The sequence below is a fragment of the Etheostoma cragini genome, chromosome 20, assembly GCF_013103735.1.
Source record: "Etheostoma cragini isolate CJK2018 chromosome 20, CSU_Ecrag_1.0, whole genome shotgun sequence".
NCBI classification, from domain to species: Eukaryota; Metazoa; Chordata; class Actinopteri; order Perciformes; family Percidae; genus Etheostoma; species Etheostoma cragini.
This window is the reverse complement of record NC_048426.1, coordinates 20,627,891-20,646,162: the sequence shown is the minus strand read 5'-3', so window position 1 is coordinate 20,646,162 and position 18,272 is coordinate 20,627,891. Positions and strand designations below refer to the sequence as shown.

Sequence of the window (18,272 nt, the reverse complement as noted above, 5' to 3'; positions counted from 1 at the left end):
TAGAGATATAATCTCTCCATCTAGTCTGGAACCCCTCCATGGACGTGCCTGGAACACCTCCCTAGGGAGGCGCCCAGGAGGCATCCTCACCAGATGCCCAAACTTCCTCAACTGGCTCCTTTCAACGCAATGGAGCAGCGGCTGTGCTTCTAGCCCCATCTCTGAGGGAGACGCCAGCCCCCTCCTGAGGAAATCCATTTCGCCCGCTTGTACCCTGGATCTCGTTCTTTGGGTCATGACCCAGCCTTCATGACCATAGGTGAGGGTAGGAATTAAAACGGACCGGTAGATCGAGAGCTTTGCTTTCTGGCTCAGCTCTCTTTTCGTCACAACAGCGCGATGAATTAAATGTAATGCCGCACCCGCTGCTCCGATTCTCCGACCAATCTCCTGCTCCATTGTCCCTTCACACGTGAACAAGACCCCGATGTATATGTACTTCTTCACTTGGGGTAAGGACTCATTCCCTACCTTAAGAAGGCATTCCATCGATTTCCTGCTGAGAACCATGGCCTCAGATTTAGAGGTGCTGATTAGTATTGTTTTTAATTAGTGTTTTGTTTATTGTTGTAGGAGGCTTTGTTGCTTTTATACTGTATACAGCGTGTCTTAGGTTTTAGACTGTAATTATTAAGGCTCTTAAAGTAAAGCACTGAAATCTGCATCTACTGTTGGATCTCTTTGCATTTGAATCAAGCTCAAAAAGGTACAGTAGAAGTCTATGCTCTTCTGGCTCACAACAATGTGTGAACACAACTCTCTTCTGTAAAGTGTAAACTCAGGGAGTCAAAACTCAAATGTTCATGTCCTGTGTACATGTTAAATTATACTAGGGCAAGATATTGAAGCCGTAATTGATCGTCATGGTTAAAGTTCAAAGTTCAAAAACCTTTATTTGTCCCCAAGGGGCGATTCATTTTGCTGCAGTAGCAAAAAATTGACACACAGTACATGACAACAAAGACAACAACATCAATTAAAATACAGTCTCAAACCAAATGGCAAAAATAAATGCCACAACATTAAAAGTTTAAACCCCAGTGTACCTTATGTGGCGACGTTACCTCGTCTTTCCAGAGTTAAGCAGAGGGGACGAAGGAGAATTTGTACCTATTTGTTTTAGGCAGGCAAGCAAGCACCCTGCATCCCGCGGTCATCGTTGTGTGAGTGCATGTGTGAATAGGAGAAAGGATGGGAAAGTGTAAAGCATTTTGGACGAAAGTGCTACACGAATGCAGTCATGTACCATGTGTTACTGATTTTGTGGCTTTGAATGGACCATGAGTCACCAACTGTGATTGTCCAATCATAAGTAGGTGTGGCTGGTCTGTCAAAGCTTTAAAATCCTCTAAACGCCAAAGTAGTGTGCATGTAGCGTTAGTGGTGTGTCATGTGTTTTGGCCTTTCCAAATAAAAGAGCGGAAGCATAAGAAATGGATGTATTGTCAGCATTAATTTATGCTGCTAATGGTAGCATCAGTGGCTTACTAGAGTAGGTCTACTATCTATAAGAGTAAGCTAGTGTTTTAAGTCACAATTCTCTGTATTCAAAATGGATTTCATACAGTGACAATTCAAGAGTGAAAGCAGAGGCAACATAATTGACATGTAAATGGATCCCATTCTTCTATTCTTTTGTGCACTAACGTTATATGTTTGCTACAGTCAGTGGAATGCAAAAGATAACATTTCATAGAATTTTGATTAAAAGACGGTTCTGTGCTTATAGTTCTCTTCTATAGATAGTGACATAAAGGTGGACTTCAGACTGTTTAATGTACAGTGTAAGTGCAGAAGTTTGCAATTTGAGACACACAATATGTTAAAACCATAGACAATTAAAGACATGGACCAACAGATCCCGTTGCTCTGAGATGAAGGCTATTAGAAGCACTTTATGGCTGATGGCTGAGTGTTACCGCGCAGCCTCCATCTGAGCTTAACGACGTAGATGCGACGTGAGCAAGCTGTCTGAAAGTTGTTATTCAGTGGGTGAGTGTTTGGGAGCATTAAAATGGCGGCACAGGAGCTACTTTTTGTGGACGCTCGCTTCCCCCCTTGTTTAAAACCAGAAACCAGGAAGTCAGCTTGAGATGCAGTTTTCAACCAACTCACAGAGTTGATGTTTATTTGCTTGTTGGATGAAGCTGAAATCCGTCAGTACCAGTTGTCACTCTGGCAATGGCAAAATTGACAGTTACTTCCTAAAAATGAGTTTAAAAAAACGTACAAATTTCAAGTGGTAAATTAGCAGCTATTATCACTGTAAATTACACCTGCAGTGCCAAAATTGAAAGCTTGGCAGGCATTAAGGTGTTTCTGTGTTTCTTCTTACCAAAGGATAATTATTTTATCATTATTTTTGAAGTCAAAATTGGCCATTGCCAAATTATCAAAGTAAAATAAGTACTATCTTTAACATAAATAACCACAGTTGTCGCTTTGATACAGTGTAACACAGAGCTTATCATACTTGTAAGTGGCCCCTGATATTACCTGATTACCTATCACATGAATGGCAGAGAGTACATGTGTGTCAGGGTTAGTGCGTCTCTTGATCTCTCTTTATCAGAATCAGAACGGGTTTTATTGCCACAATAAATACAATTACGTGGAATTTGCCTTGGTGAAAAGTGCATACATAAACAAATGTTTAACAAATGTTAAACGTTAATATGAAATAAACAAATACAGGTAAAACAAATATATAGATACAAAGTAACTGTAGAAAAAGGCTTAATGGGTTGAGTGCAAAATTTACAAAGAATACAAAGTATATGCAATGGGCAGATGTAGAGTTCAGGATGAAGGTTAGTGCAAGTGTAGTGACTATGGATGGCCAGTGGTTAAGTCAGTGTCAATGGGGGTCCGGGGGCCTTGTTGGTGAGGCTGACTGCTGAGGGGAGGAAACTGTTTATGTGGCAAGGTAATACAGGGTGATGAAGTGATGAAACCTGCCCGCGACTGTCAACCGCTCACAGCGGCAACATAATGGATTTATCACGGCCTACAACTGAGGTTTACTTTTTTCCCTTTACACCTTAAAAACTCTTCTCAGAGAAGAAAGCCGGGCATCCTCAAAAATGTGCTTGCCTTGTTTATGTTGCTGTTGATGAGATCTAGCTCAGTAACTGGACAGTATAAAGGTAACGGTCTCTTATCGTAAACTAATTAAAAAGGACATGGAGAGCGCCTGACCAAGTGCTATTCGTTTTAATCAGACACACGGCTCCACTATAAAGATATCGCCTCAACAGATGCCCCATTTTCTGAAGGAGGGAGACTGTGAAGATGACAGGTGGTATTTATTTTTCTGAAACCCACGTTTCAAATAGATTTCTGCGTTTTGGCAACAGCAGCTCTCTGAGATAAGGGTGGAGGCTAGTTTTGCATGGGTGAGGATTAGTGTTTTAGTTTGTTTTTAGCTGAACGGAGGGTAAATGAGAGAAGGTGGCACAGTGATAAGAAGGACACCTTCGGCGTAAACTTCCAAACAAAACTGATGTGACCCCTTGTGTTGTAAATGTAATTAGTAGGTGTAAAAGATTCCATCAGGAGCAGCTAGGACGCCTAATATTTTTGGATGACTGAACTGCCATCTTTACTGTTTTTGTGGCTTTGGCTGCCACTGTCGTGTTTTGAAAAAATTAAATTTAGTGTGTGGGAAAGAGGAGATGAATTAGGCAGTTTAATTTATGAGTGGTTTCCGATTTGAGCATTACTGGCCCGTTATATTGCAGTTAATTGAATTAAGTTAATTTCACAATATACCATGAAGCACCGTTGGACTGTTGTGGCATCAGCATCAACAGAAAACGCTGCAGCATTGACTGAAATGTACATCAGAGCAAACCAGAGCCCTGAATGGTTGATCACATTATCATACAATTTTATTCTTCTTCTGCATCAAACTGCAGGATAATCTCTGCTCATTAAATCTGGCCTTTGGTAGAATCATAGATCTAACCTGTAACACATGCTTTGGAAGGGAAACACAAATGTTTCATTACATTAAAACAGTCCTTCCGCAAATGTTTTAGTCATCATGCTTCTCACTTTCGCAAGTTTTGTTCTGAAACACAAAGCCGTTGTTTTCAGCCATTGTGTGTCCTTAATATTCTTTCAGCCCTCTGACATGTTCCCATTCCCTGTATCAGCAACATGATAAATAGACTTGTTTTCTTTCATCTGCAAGACGGTCATAATAATCCATGGTTATCATAGTTAATGTTTTGAGGCTGGGGATGTTGCAGGGCATGAAATAATGCTGCAGGGCATGAAAGCTGCAAAGGAGGCTTCAGCACACTCACATATGCTAGTCTTACGTGTCATTTTTGGCGAGGTTACATCAGTGACTCACTTTCAACATATATTCACCTGGTGATATTTACACAGCTTTTAGACTCGAGACTACTTTGATTATTCTTGGCAGGACAGATCTTGCTGTTGCAATATTGATGTCTGTAAAAATGTATGGCTTGCACCTGAAATATGGGCAGTTTGACTGTGTTCCGAACCCATTTCCCTCTAACGCATTTCCCCTAATTAGTTCCGGAGGTCTGTTCTTTTTTTCTAGATCTCTTCTGCGCACACACACACACACACACACACACACACACACACACACAGACTAACCTCCACACAGTCTCAGTAGGTTTTGAGGTGGAGTTAAGATGAAGGCAAAAGAGCTAATTGCATTAGCATCAATTTACTGGTGTGGCAGAAGACAGCTGTGCAATCCAGTGATGTATGGCCCCAGCTAACTGTGTGTGTGTGTGTGTGTGTGTGTGTGTGTGTGTGTGTGTGTGTGTGTGTGTGTGTGTGTGTGTGTGTGTGTGTGTGTGTGTGTGTGTGTGTGTGTGTGTGTGTGTGTGTGTGTGTGTGTGTGTGTGTGTGTGAAGGAGGGTGTATATTAGAGAGACAATAAGCAACCCATCAACCGCAGTTTCCATTTTCGCACTGATTATGATTATCAGAATAATTCATTAAGCCACTTACATGCATTACATGTCCAGGCAATCTTGCCACAGTGATTGCTGATACTGCAGGTTGCATTGATTCTTCTTCACCACCAACTAAAAGCAATATAAATATTTCCTGTCTGTCACTTACTGCAGTTACTGTATATTGCTCCCTGCTGTACTTCTCCTATCTAAGTGACATACACTTTCTCAGAATGCATCTACAGGCAAGACTAAACACCCAAAGGCTGGATATAAACAAAGTAATGTCAGGATAATGTGCACGCTGTGCATGCTGGCAGCGATAATAGACTTACCATGATCTTCATTTTAATGAAATAGCTGAGTCAGTGTTCTCACAACCATGGGTGCCTGAGCAATGGAGCAAGTACAGCAAATGCATCCCCATTATGTAATTAGTTGTAGCTAAGTTACAGATTGGCTACCTCCCCTTTTGTGAGAAAAAATAAATGTATTCATTCAAAAATAAACTCATCATTGTCAAGTCTGCATCAATGATCATTTTAGTATTTTCAGCAAAGAGAGCAAAAGGTTAGGCTGGTGTACATTGAATGAACATACAAACATTTTACGCCAAACGTACAAAAGGATTGTACTGTCGTTGAAGGCAACATTAGTTATGTTAGCCCGCCTGGATCTAATCTAGACTAGTGCGGGTAACTGTTTTTTGAACTCAATCCAAGAAGTTATGTGGGGTGGAAATGCAGGAAATTTGAATTAAATTACATTTGCTTTCTGGGATATGACCCCATTTATCTTTCCAAGTTTGCTCCCATATTTTAAAACATAACCAGACTGCCATGTTAATAACTAAGGCCTGACACTCAGATCAGATTATCACACTCAAATTGTGGTGTTATTTCCCACTATGTAAACTGATTTTAAAAGAGAATTGGATTTATGGTTCAATCGAACTTAGAACCTGTCGCGTTTACTTCTGTGCCATGGTCTTATGCAGATAAAATGCTTTTGTTGTAATCATCATGACATTGCATCAGTTGAGTGAGTTCCTCGGTGTGACAAGCCCTAATTAAGCATTATTATCCAACAACAAACATCAAAAGACTAGAGTAGTTGAAAACTTCTATCTATGGGGGAAGCAAGAAGCATATGTCCTGCAGCTGATGGCAAAAAGTGGAAAGTATACAAGAAGAACAATTAGTCCTGTACTTTTGTAAAATTTGAAGGTATTGCTATTTTATGTAAGTAATTAAATTTTGTGGTACTTATTAAATTCTGAGAAAACTAGTTCTTTTTAACCCAATACACCTGTCAAATGGCTGGAGTTACTTTGCAAATAAAAACTTTATATTTTAAATGGCAGTTGATGTCAATTATGGAGATATGTGAAAACATGTTCAGCCGTAACTGTGAAATTTGAAGATATATACTGAAGGTAAAGTGACTATATGTAGCTTTTTCATTTTTCTAAAGCTCTGTTATTTTGCATACAATGACCTTAAATGATCGGTAAGAGCAAACGAGACAACCAGTTAAAAGAAGGCCATTTTTTTATAGTTTTAAGTATGCCTTCCCGGGTTTGATTTTTTTTTTTTCTGCGCAGTTACATAATGACAAAATGGTATATAGTGCTACAGTAACACATTCTGATGGGTCACACATTTGTTTTTAACACCTGAAAGCGTGTTAGCGTATCCAGCCTTTTGAGCCAGTTAAAGTTGTTACTTAACAGGTTATCTGCCACAGTTATGGCTGACACTGGGGGAAACCATCAACTAAAAAGGGAAAGTGGAAGATGAAAAGCAATAACGCAAAAATTACAGGATTGTAAGTTATTTAAAACCCACCCAAGATTGGCCCTCATGTATGTAATATGTCTATTTCAGTCATGACATAACTTAAAAATTTGCAATGTGGTTGTGTGTCAGTAGCTGAGATTAAATTGCGTCTTTCTTCCATTCCACACAGAGGTTTCCACTTTACTTTGTGTAAAAGGGCCTTCTGTTTTCTTTTCCTCTGTCTCCATGTAATAGCACTTGTCTATGGCGTCCATGGATTTCATGAAATGTGCTATATTGGTCTAAGGTATTATTATGTTTATTGCTACAACAAACTCTTAATGCTTGGCTGGTGACACAGTGACAGTGATACCCAGTTTAGCTCACAAGACATCCAAAAAAGTTACCGTATGCAACACTAGAAATGCAACAATGCATCTGTAATTTACACATGTATTGTAAATGAATTATTTTCTGTCCACGCAAAACATTCATTGCAACTGTATGACCTCCCTGTAATGCTTACTCGGTAATACAGTGGGCAACACAGCAACGTAAAGATAAGACCTTTACAACAGCAGGTGTGGTAAAAACACTACCACTTTTGTCCAAAGCGGCCACTAGAATCAACCCAAACTGAAAGTTACACATAGTCACTTTAAACAGGGTTGTCTGACCTAGCTGATGTTTTTGTTGGGCTTATTTTCTGTACTGTGTTGCTTTGCTAGCACTCTTGATAAACCAAATCTAGTGTTACAAACAGCAACATCTCAGACTGACTGCCAGTTTGGTGGGTGTGTCTGTGGCCCAGGTAAATGAAGTCTCCAACCTTATGTTACTGAAAGTGTTGATATGTGAAATCACCAAACATGCATTCCAGATAGACCAGATGAGAGTATATCCAGTTGTTCCTCGTCCCTGTTTGCTTACAGCCGGTACGTTGTATGTCAGGGCCGCAGGAGTTTTCTTTGCAGATGTTATTCTAAACCAACATTGTGACTGGGTCTATAGAGGATTAACTGAAAGATGATCAAATGCTCTGTGTAGCTGAGGGGAAATGTAAAGTAGAGTGAAAATTATCTGTGGCTTTGTCACTACAAGTAACACCTCTGAAATTACACATAGTCAATTTATTGTTAATGTGAAAATATTAATTAGCGCAGCTTTAAACATTGATCATTCATCCCAATTGTTGACTGTTGACACACACGCTGGTGTGAGCTCACCACTGTACTAAAAATGAATGGACTGCCAGGTACTTGATGATACTGCCAACAGTAAAATGCATTGAGACTCAAGTTATAATCGTACAAACCAAAGTCTGTCCATAGCACAGATGCAGTACATAGACTCTGATATACTGAACACTATGTTGAGTCATTGTTAGCATAATCTTGGAACTGAAAAAATGAAATATGTGGCAGCTCAAATGCTCAATGGCAAGTCATCGTAAATAATGTGTATGGCCATGAATGGAAGTTTTTGTGTGTGAGGTAAAATTCCAAATATCATTGGACTGTTTCCTGTTTATTTCTTAGAATGTTAAGAGCTGAAGAACAGAAGCCAAAGTCACTGCACAGTAAACATATTCACTATTAATTGTTACTAATTTAATTTTTAAATCAGATTTGATACATGCTTTGGGTCTCTGTGTTTTTGTCATTTAAAGGGGAACTTTACCTAATAATATATTTTTTAAAATTATATCAGCCTTGTTGCTAAAAGTAAAGGTAGAAATCGCCAAAGAGTTTTTATTGGAACTACTTTATACTGAAAAAATAGTTCCAATGAAAACCGTTGACAGTGAATTGTGGGGATCATGAGTTTGGTTTCTGGAACAAGTTAATTTCATGAATTTTAATTTATAATAATTATAAAATGGCATTCAATCGGCTGTATTGGGTGGAGGTAGAAATCTCAATGGCAGAGATTTTACATTCTCGGTATAAAATCCACTTTTATTTCTTACTGTGATCTGGGTGAAGTGATCCTTTAACAGGTAAGCTGACCCACAGGTAACCCCCAAAACTTGACATGTTCCGTTAGGAATACCTACATGTAATTCTCCACCAGCAATCCCTGCATTGCTTTGAAAAAAGACATGGGCCGGTTACCGATTGCAGGGTAGTCAAGTCAAGGTTGCAAAAACCACTAACATTTTCCATCATAGAGGACCTGAGGTATACTCTGTTTTTATGAGTCTACAAGGACAGAAGGTGCACTTTAGAAATCCTTTTTCCTGCCATTGTGCAGTGTGTTTAACATTGAAAAACATTGTTAAATGTTGTTTTTTTGCCCAGACATTTAAAAAAATAATGTTAATGTAAAATTTAAAGCTGTAATTGCAATACCATGAAACCATGATATTTTGCTGGCGGTTAGCATACAACAATCGTATACCGGCCCATGCCTAAGTGAAAGCCCAATGAGTCATTCATACAGCCTTGTGTCTGGCTTTCACTGGCTTCAGAGATCCTGCACAGATGTGTTTCAAATACCAAGTCACACATTGTCTTAACATTGTGGGTACAAAGCAGTCAAATATACCCATATGTCCTCTTAATGTGCCCCCTAAAACACTGTGGGGTAAATGTCAGCCTATTTGATAGTATTTTTACAGAACAAGCATGAATGTTGCTATGCGTGTACGTTTGAGTGCAAGCGTGTGCACACCAATGCCACTTTTTGCAATCTCAATTTCCCCGCGTTGCGCAGGATCAAACATCATGCCAGGTTCTTTTCACTCCCCTCCAGTGAAACAGAGCAGGGAATAAGGAAATTAAAGATAAATCCTATCAAGAATAATTATTTCCTACCTCGCTGGATATGCACAGAATGTGCTTAACCTGTGCAAGCGCTGATAACATATTTAATAACTGTGCCATGCTACTAATCTGTAATGAAATGGTGTTTGAATTCTCATAGGTCAAATTGAGCAAAATACCAAAAGTTATCCGGTTCTATTGAGGGAGCTCGTCACTAGAGAAGTGTCGGATAGGGATAGGTATTGACATTAGAAATAAAGTTGGTTTTATGTTGTTAATTTAGCAAAATGTGAGGTGTTGCCTTAGTTCAATATTTCATAGGGAAATAATCTTAAGAGCAAGTTATATATTCAACATTCAACAAGGAAAATAAACTTCAGAGACTGTAACGAAACATGGATGTCTTTTTTTCCTTTTATCGATCAATCCAGGCATTAGTAATGTTCCAAATAGATCAGATTCCCTGAACAAAAGCTGCTGAGATCTCCCGAGCTTTGATTCATCTGAGCATATTCTCCCCCTGCACACACCAGGCTGCTCACCTCTCGCCTACACAGTAAGAATCTGTCAAAAAATAAAATCATCACACCTGCTCCATTGTTTCCTCTCCACTCAGTGAACAACTCTGTGACACTAACACAGTTAGCTCTCATCCACTTTTTATTCTTTGGCAAGAAGAAAATGTTTTCACCCACCGCAATCAATATCAAAAATGTACAACTTATCTGTATATAAATATTACCGCATCACTAGGAGCGCTAATCAAATGTGCAACGACTGTATGTGTTTGAGTGAGAGAGAGCTTTGAAGTTGAGAATTTACTCAGACTTTATTACTTTGTTTTTATCAGACACATTTTGTGGTTGTTTTTTTACATGTGAGTGAAGTTGCACATATTTTCCATTTGCAACATTTATGTGAGCGATGAATAAAAGCAGACAATTATTTGATTCTTTTTTTCTGCAGCATCCAAAATCTTTAGAGTGATTACAGTTATTTTATTGTTGTTCACTGTTGCCTAAAAAGACAACGGCCTGAAACCCGAAGGCTTTGTGCAATCTCTGGAGTCTCTGCGTTTTGCTTGCTAAAGCTTGCATGACCTTTAAACATCATTAAGTTAACTTGCACTCCTATGTTGAGCAGCACATATGTTCATACACACTCACCTGTATAACGCTGTGCCAAAGAGATGGAAGTTGGGACGCCACTTACCAAAGCTGCCCACTACACACTGAGACCCATCCTTTTTCTCAGTAAGGGGCCAAACAATACCAAACACATCACACCGATTCTATTTGCATGGCTTTGATGTCTGTCCGAGGCTCTCTTTGCTTCTCTTGCCTTACTATTACCTAGTTCATAAGTGTTGGTGTTGAGACAGACCCACAGTAAAACACTAGTCCATAATACTATGAAGGAGCAAACCACAAACCAGATTACACAAAGAAATATGTAGTGTTACAAAAATAAGACGATGATGTCCAAAACTAATCAGTAAATATGTGCCTATGACTTCACATTCAAAATGAAAGCCGACAAACATTTCAGCTCCAACTCTCAGTCCCATAGCAAATTGAACAGATTGCAAAGACACGATAAGAGAGCAGCTCGTACACCTTTGGGGAATATCTTGGCAACTAGCGACCTCATTTTGACTTATCTGCTCCATAAAGTGTGACAACAAGTGCAACAATACTAATAAACACCAGTTTGTCCAATGGAATTGGACAAATTAATTAAATTGAATGTTACAGGTAAGACATGCCCTACTTATGTCCCCATACCTAACAATATTACTCTGCTGGCTTAGTGCCTAGGAAACCCTGTCCTGTTTAGAGCACCCTGGGAACCCTGCCACACATTATATGATCTGTTACAAGGCTACTAATCCTCTGCAAATCAGCTTGTATGTTTGAGTGTTGGGAGAGAAAATTAATATCAAAACATGCAGATGTTGATGCCTAGCCTAATTTCCTTTCCAGCAATCAACAGACAATGGAATCTCTAACTATGTTTCCAATCATCACTGTGCATGGACACATTCCCATGAGCATGAAGGCCTCTGGAAATCATTTAGAGTCTGACTTGGTTTCACACTCAGCCATCATGGCCTCAATTATAGCCTTTTCTAATTCACACATAATCTCATAACTGTGCTTTGTCTGGGTAAAATGGTGTAAAGACAGTAAAAACCCAATTGTATTCTTCCCATGAAATAGCCATATGGTTTGGCTTAGAGATATGTGCCAAGAAATCCTAATTTAGCAGCAATCTTTGAGAACAATTAATTACCTTTCTTAATGTTCTCAGGATAAATCGCTTAGTTTGGTGGGTGTTGTCGAAAACAGGGTTGGATTAAATTAGCCCATTTCTCCAATTTTACAGAAATGGAGCTGTCAGATCTAATTCTGTTGAGGTGTTCAGCTCAACAAGCTGAATGTCATCCAAACAAATCATGCTTTCATCAGTTTGACTGTGACAGCTGGGTGACGTGCTATCTGCCATTCAATGTTCAATAGTGTTAACATATTCAGTTAGTATCACTGTTTTAAGTTCAATAAAGAGTTACTGCTTTGCTTTTGATTCGTCTCATACAAAGACAAGTGAATGCTAATAACCAAAAAGAATAAAAGCTGCACATGTCAACAGTATTTTGGTACTTTTTAACATACTTTTAGATGAAATTGCAAAAGTCAAACAGGACGATACACAAGCAAATGATAATACAGATGATCTTGACAGATTGTTGGCAGTTTAAACAAATGCACACAATTTTGATTAGGATTGCTGACAAGAAAAACTGCTGATGTCCTTTGATAAAATAAAGGAACCCTGTGAACTGACAAAGCACTAAGATCAAAATGATCCTGCTTTGGAGATGTCCTTTACTTATTCACAGTAAACAAATCCGCCTGAAATGTCCTGAGTGATTTGCATTCTAGAGCTAAGAGGTGAGAATAAAAACACTGTAATTGGCTGTGTAAGGGAAAGAATAGAGCGAAAATGCATTTGTATTAGTTGAACACAAAAAGCCACTTAGTGTGTCAGCTAAGCTATAAATGACTCCAAGCGTCAATTGTTTGATGATTAATGTTGATTTTTAACGACTGTCTGATGGCAATTTGTTAATATTAAGATTTAGACATACTTAATTGATCCCGCAAGTGGGACTCACATTTTTGCACTCTGTTTTTAGTTTTTACACACATAACACACAGGCCCAAAATACACACACCTGCACAAACAGGACCTATGGATGCACTACAGAAGAGATGTGGGCCCTTTTTAAGGGCACGTTGGCAGTGCCCAGGAAGTGAACTGGCACCTCTCCAGCTACCAGTTCACACCCCATACTTGGTTGGCAAGCCGGAACTGCAACCCACACTTTGGGTGGACACTCTTTGACTGTGGGTTGAACATATCATCATATCATTCTTATTACCATACCCAGTCTGTTCCCCTAATGCATTCAGCCCCAAAAGAATCCCAGTAAGAGGAGAAATAACTTAGTTAAACTCTGATTTGATCTCTTCCGTGTCCTGTGTACACAAGAGATCCTTGATTCACACCAGCGTTTGTTCAAGGTGCAAAAAAAAAAGAATTACATTTTCAGGGAGTATATTACTGTCAAGTGCATTGCATTTTAACCAAGCACATGCAACAGTAACCACTGAATCTAATTCCACTACAATTACACTTCCATTTCCTGTAAAAACACAGGAGCTGATTTGTATCACATTTGCTCATTTCCCCTGTCCCCTGCTTGGGAACTAACGGCAAACCTAACAATCCGTGATTTTCTTGCAAACCATAAAAAAAATTAATCTTTCCAGTCGAGAAACAAAGTGACATTACACTACCTATAATATATGGTAGGCCATGTTTTATGGAAGGTGGGACGCGCCAGTGTAATGGTTGCAGCTAACGTGACAGCAGTGTTTAAACACATTATTCAGTTTTCTGTCTCTAGAGACCTTTTCACAGACACATAATGAACCAGATGTGATTATGGTTGTATTACGGTCTAGATCTGTGGGAAATTGCTTCTTCCAATTACATTATGAGAGCTGGTCAGCGGATCAATGGCTTTTTAAAGGCAGAGAAAAGGTAAAAGTGGGGCTGGAAATGATTGATTTGGCTTCAAGGGTAAAAGGCAGCTGCTCTTGTAGTACTGAGCCACAGATTTAATCACACAGTTCTTCTTTTTATTTATTTGTCTTTTTGCTGAAACTTGTCTGACTTGGCATAATATGAAATTAGACAGCAAATGTCTGCTGATTTAAAACTACTTCCTTGGCACTGATGTATAAACGTATGCTGTCTAGCCCATGCAGCCATTATCTCCTATGAGGTCATTATAAGTCTTTATTCGAGACTGTCTAGATGGCTTGTAAATTGTGCCCACATTAATGGCTAATAAACATCAGTTGCTCTTACTTGTTTTCACAACCATCAAAATGCATGGTTGGTATGACTTTGAAGGGGAGCCGTGTTTTGCTGCTTTAACTAGATCACAGACGGTGCCATACAGCAATGGCATCACTGTCTGAGCACTTACTGTCTCCCAGCAGCAGCCTCCAGGCTGAGGTATGAATAAGAAAGGTCAAGGTAGAAATCCCCTGCAGCGGTCGAACATTTCAGGAACACTGGGAAAGGGCTTTTATACTCAATAAATAAATGATTGCTTCTCAGATGTCCATAAATTATATTGTTGTTACACTAACTGATTCATCTTTTTGTGATGATGGATGGCAATCATTTGGAAGAACCAAGCGTGAATCATGTTGATCTGCGTGTAATGAAGTCTGTCCTTCCTTTTGCAGTTACGTAGCAGGGAGAAAGGCAGCACATTTTTAAAATCTGCTGTGTGGTACATGTGTCATCGTGACCGTGTGATCGGATTTAATTGCTGACGGGATTTTGGACAAGTTCCTGTCAGTTTGTCCAATCATATATCTGATATGGTGATGGATCTAACCATTACATTTTAAAATTACACTGATCAAGTCAAGGGAGGTTCTCCATCATTCATATATTCCTCCATGTCACGCAATATCATAGGCACTGCTGATTGGATGGGATGACCTCAGTGTTATTAGATTGCCCTACTGATTAGCTTTATTAACACATGTATGGCAAAGAATTAACTTACATGTTGAATCTTTGAAAGCCTGTTTTGTTGATTAATGTTGACATTGGTATGCTGATCCCTTGGTATGATGCTCTTTAGGCTATTCTGTTCACATAAAACTTGGAAGCTAAATGCTGTGTTGCTCTCATTGTCTTGTCTGTTGATCTGTAATATCTGTTAGAGCTGTGATATCATTAGAACGGCAGTGTCTTTGTCTGAATGATTTTGCCGAATACAGATTGAGGTTTAGACTAGAGGCTCAAGGCAGCATGCTCTATAATCTCTTTAGCTGCTTTAAAGCCTTTGACTCACAAGACACTGGGCCAAGAATCTTCACAAAAAAAAATAAACAGTGGAAGATGAGGTGCAGCACAGAGGAAGTATTTGGACATAACATTGCATTATTTGGTGCAAACAGTAAACCAGTGAGGATAAAAAATAGAAGAAATAGCATTTTAACTTTGTATGACTGAAGAGAGGAATTAAACAGTGTTATTGTTCAAAACCTAAAACCCGAGCTGAATTAAATTATTAGAGCATGGGCGTTGGAGTACCAATCAATGGAAAGCTGTTAGAAGCATTTAGCAGAGATAATTGGAAATTGTGTGGGGGAAAAAACATGGGTTTATGGGAAAAAGGTGCTGTACATTTAGACAAAGAAGCTAATTCACGTTGGCATTTTGAAAGCCATGTCCCAAATACAGTGCATGCAGTATGTAGTATGTACTGTATGTTTGAACTACTGAATGAATATGGAATATAAGGAATGAAAGTAGAGCATGATGGAGTAAGGGCGGCAGAATTGTGTCAATTCATGCATGTTTTACAAACCAGTCAACGTTTGTCCCAGTTCCATCTGATAAAATAATCAGGTGGTTAGATGATTGCCATGTGTAATACTTTATGCCAATCTTCCCAAAGAGGCTGCCCTCTCTAGATTTCAAGTGACTCCAGCTGCCCCTGTTAGGTACCAAGCCAAAACATTTCTTCAATAAATGCTGCTTACATATTTATGGTAATTGAATTGGCTTCAGATGTGAACATGCAGATGCTGGTGTTACAGGTGTTCATTTGCACCTGGTGAATAAAGAAAAGAAGATTCACAGGTGCACATCTCAGGGAAATTTGATTTGGAAAAACAGCAACTTTGTTGGGGTAGCAATAAATGTGGCAACACAGGATGTCATTATACAACATTCCAGTGTTCAATGAAAAATAAAGTACTGTTCCTGTTTGTACAATTTTTTTTTAAAATGCCATGCAAACGCCTCTGACACTGGTGCGGTATTTACTTATGTGCAGATCAGAGAATCGTGTCCCGGCTGTGAGGCTTGGCCCAAGACGCACACCGACAGTATTAGGGTCTATGCCAGAGGTGCCCAAATTCTTTCTTATGAAGGGCCAAAATGGATCTGGATGGAAAGCAACCGGACAAATATAAATGTTGATGTTGAAGAATAACGTGAATTTTGCCATTCTCTGTAGACAAAATGTACAGTACGTCTGTAAATGGGAAGTTTACCAGCACTGTGCTTTAGATTGCCATTAAACTCTGATTACTTTCTTTTTAACTGCACCAAATGTATGTTTCCTAGTCATAACTTTTAAAATGCAGTAAGAGGAGAATAAGCATGAGCAAGTCAAATCCATGGCGGGCCAAAACAAAGAGAGCAGGGCCAAACTTGGTCCACAGGCTCTAAATTGGGCAGCCTTGGCCTATGCAATTTAGAATAGTTGTGTATTGAGGATTGGCTTTCTGTATACCTGGATATATAACCATTTTACAGCTTTTTTTAAACTTTGCTTTTTTACTGCATTTTTAAACGAGGCTCGTTGTAGACATTTACCAAATCTTCATATTGCAGTATACAACAAGAAACATGTATGGAGTCTGGTTCCTACATGATTTTCTACTGTATTGCAGCAGATTCTTAAAAAATCCAATGAAGCCAGATGCAGACTTGATGTCTGTATAGTTTTTCTGTATTTGGTGTAAAGCACTCATGGCTGCAGTGTTTTAACACTAGCAAGAAAAGAAAAAAGTGAGTTACTTCAGGTTCAGGTTACTTCATCTTTACGTGTAGGTAATCTAGGTTTACAGTCTAAGAGGCAGGACAGCCTTAAAACTTTGTAGACCACCGCATAACATGCAACGCACCAAACATGTAATAGAGACAGTAACACATGGATAAAAAGACTGGAAAACAGTACATGACCAAAGTGCTTGTGTACCTCTGAAAGTCGCACATTTTTTAGTCTGTTCAGAAGTGGTGGCTATTGTACTTTTCATTTTTTAAATCAAATTTGTCATGAAAGATGTTACTTTCTGTAGTTCACTTAGACAATGAATCTTTTTGTAGTTTAAATTTGTAATGGCTCCATCCTGTGTCACTTTGCCTACTGTGTCCTCTTACTCACTCAAACTCACATTAACAATCTTCTGCACCTGACAATCCATTAACTCATTTAGCCCATAGCACTGAATCCCTCAGTTATACAGTCCCCACATGCACAAAGATAGACTTTAAAATGTGAATAAAAGGATCATGTTTTTGGTACCGGAATGGATATTACCCGAAGCTTTTAATTCCGGTGTGGAAGCAATGGGGGGTCTCCACTGAGGAACTCTAAATATTTTAATGAGAAATGAGCATTAAGCAAACCATCTAGACCCTTGCCTGCACATTTTAAAATAATTACTTCTTGAAAGAGATTGGAAGTTGGCTGTAGTAGACAATATTAGACTTCAGACTCATGTCATTAAATAAATACACACTACATTTAATGATCATGAACATTTATATTCAATCCACTCTATTGCACAACCGTATACTTTAATGTACCATTCAGTCTCAGTTTTTCTCTGCTCAGTAAAGCCTCAGTGTTAGCGTCAAAGGTGAATTTGGTTTCATTTATATTAGAGATGGTCCGATACCATTTTTTGCTTCCCAGATACCAACTCTGATACCTGAACTTGCGTATCAGTCGATACAGAGTACTGATGTGATACCAGTGATTCATATACTTTATTATGGTTTAACAACTGTACACTACTGTCCCTGTATGGATGTGACATGAGTTCTATCTATGTTGTTGGTCTGGCTCCGGTTAAACTCTAAACATGGACTTACACAAACAATGAATGCCACAGAACTTTCTTTTTTTATCCAGTTTGACAGACAGTTATAACCAAAAAACTATAACGTAGATTTTCATTCTTTTTCTTTACTAGGTGGTATCGGATGGTTGCATAAACTTCAGTACTTCCTGATGGTATTATAGTAGTACTATAGTAGTAGAGCACTGGAGGCGATACCAGTACTGGTATCGGAACAACTCTAAATTATAGTCCCAGGGCATTGTTACATGCTGATTGCCATTGACTGCAGTGACAGCACGGGGAGGTTGTGTCCTCCCAAAGTCTTTTTCTTCATCATTGGTTTTTAAGGTATTAAGCTGGGGACAAAAATCAACAAAGTTTGTTTCTACATTAGGGTGACCAAATGTCCTCTATTGCCCATACATGTCCACTTTTTACGGGACGTCCGGGGGGGTTTATAAATCCATGAAAATGTCCGGTTTTTACTGTTTTTCATGGGACCATTAGGCGTGTACTTAAATTGACTGACCCTTTGCACACAACACTACAACGTAA

The 18,272-nt window shown here is 39.0% G+C and overlaps 1 protein-coding gene and 1 long non-coding RNA gene across 2 annotated transcripts in view; one reads left to right on the top strand and one right to left on the bottom strand.

Moving 5' to 3' along the window:
* alk (ALK receptor tyrosine kinase) overlaps positions 1 to 18,272 on the top strand; it is a 305,956-nt gene that overhangs the window by 29,950 nt on the left and 257,734 nt on the right. The gene's annotated exons all lie outside the window — the stretch shown is intronic.
* LOC117935339 lies at positions 7,688 to 17,761 on the bottom strand. The gene is made up of 3 exons (XR_004654731.1): positions 17,751 to 17,761; positions 10,125 to 10,132; positions 7,688 to 7,807 (listed from the first exon to the last, which is right to left on the bottom strand). It is a non-coding gene; the product is annotated as an uncharacterized LOC117935339 (long non-coding RNA).